Here is a 2,094-nt window from a genome sequence, read left to right on the forward strand (position 1 = left end):
TGTAAAATGGAAGGAAAGTGGGAGTTCACATCTGTTAATTCGAGTATTTATTCAGTCTACATTTATTCAAGTGTAGTTCAAGAGAATTATAGTATGGTTGAGGCAACGGCAGAGTGTGACAATAGCTAAACCAAAGGTAGAGGTGGTACCATGAGATAACAGAGGAGGAACAGATTTCCAGCAGGAAAAATAAAAGAGATTTCTTGGAGGAGACAGATTAGGCATAGGTTTGTAGGATGAGGAAAGAGTGTAGCCCTTCTGAACTGCAATTTTAATCTTAAAATATATTCCATTAACAAGGATTTTTTATTGTATAACTAGAGGCCCAATGCACGAAATTCACGCAAGGGGCTCAGCCCTCACAGCCCCCAGCTTCATCCAGAAGGTCATCTGGAAGGACGTCTGGTCTAATTAGCATATTACACTTTTATTATTATAGATTACATGGTAGTCAAATGACATTTCAGGAAAAATTGGATGGTCTTCCAATATTTTCTGTTTCAGTCAATAACACCTCTAACCACGCAGTTGCCCATCTTAAAATTTATTCTTGACATTCCCCTTCCCTTACCACCAGTGTATAGTCAGTCATGAAGACCTGTTCATTCCAACTCCTGAAGAGCCCTCAAATCTGCCTGTTTGTCATGACACCCTTTGCCACCTCTTTCTCCTGAACTGCTGACACAGCTGCCTAACCAACCTCCCCACAGCCACTCCTGCTGACTCCTAACCACTCCCCACACTAAAACCAGAGTGGTCTTTCATAAACAGCAAACTGTGCCCTGCCTTGATTTAAAACTTCAGTGGCTTCCTGGGACACTTAAAATGAGTCCCTAATCCATGATTTACAAGGTTCTGCACAGTCTGGTCCTTACTTATCTTCCATGGGCTACCCACAGTAGGCCATTTTTTTTTCTTTATAGGTCTCTATTCTGTCTTTGTTTTCTTTTTTGTAGGTGAACATAATTATTTAAATATGCTAATTGTTTGGGGGTCAGTGAGGAATTGTGGGAAGAATCTATGACCTAGACTCAAAAGCCTAGATTCATATCAAAGTTCTGCTACTTAAAATGTGTGTGACCTGAGCCTTATCGCTCATCAGCATGATGATTGGGTGTTCCGGTTCTCATGTGAGATGTGCCTCCCTCAAACCTTGTGATAACATTGACATGTTACCTGACTGATGTGGGGGAAAAAAAAAATGTGCGTGACCTTGAACAAGTTACTTAGTCTGTATAATCTCCTATTTCTCATCTGTAAAATGGGGTTAATAATCATCCCTACATAACTCATTGTTGTAAAAATTAAATGAGATAATGTATGTGAAAAGAATTCTGTAAACTATAACACATGCAAATAAATGTTAGTAATAATATCATCAACTAATAAGAAAATATCATCAGCTAAATAAAGGCAGCATTGCTTTGAACATTAAAGAGTCAGTATGAGCTAATCTGGAAACAGCCCAACTTCACATACAGAAAAGAAATTTAATGAGTTATACTTAATATACAGTTCAAAAAGGTTAAGGTAGTACAAGGCAATGGAAGAATTGAACCGAACTACTAAACATTTAAGGAGCGAACAGCAAGAAAGTTTGATTATTTATGTATGAAGAAACTGGTATGACATTTTCTTTCTTAATTTTCTATGTTATGACTTATTTGCATGTAACACCTTACTGATATTTATTAAATATTTGTGAATATTTTAATACCATTTGTCAGTGTTTGGCGCAAATTACTGTATTCCTTTAAATGGGCTATTTCAAAAGAAGTGTTGTGTTCCTATGATTTAATAATATTCATGAACTGTTTTTCTCTAAAGAACTATATCCCCAAGTTAATAATGAAATTCAGTGAGGAAAAATCGGATTTATTTCATGGAAATTGATTTTATGGCTTAAAAAGAAAGCAAATGCATTTACTTCATTAACCAAGAGGCGGGTGTACTTGAAACACCTTTTCTCTGTGTGACATGAATGCCCAGCCTATTGAAGCGATGAAGCAGCATTTAGTTCGCTGCGCTCCTCTTCCTCTTTTACCTTCTCTCTGCTTTTAACTCAGGTAACAGGGCAGCTGGAACTTGACCGTT

General features: G+C 37.2%; 1 non-coding gene across 1 annotated transcript; it reads left to right on the top strand.

Annotated features, from left to right (window-relative positions):
- The first annotated feature begins 1,084 nt into the window (after positions 1-1,084).
- On the top strand, positions 1,085-1,186 carry LOC118665611. Its single transcript, XR_004970707.1, has one exon. It is a non-coding gene; the product is annotated as a small nucleolar RNA U13 (small nucleolar RNA).
- The last annotated feature ends 908 nt before the right edge of the window (positions 1,187-2,094 follow it).

The sequence above is a fragment of the Myotis myotis genome, unplaced genomic scaffold (genome assembly GCF_014108235.1).
Source record: "Myotis myotis isolate mMyoMyo1 unplaced genomic scaffold, mMyoMyo1.p scaffold_m19_p_10, whole genome shotgun sequence".
NCBI lineage: Eukaryota > Metazoa > Chordata > Mammalia > Chiroptera > Vespertilionidae > Myotis > Myotis myotis.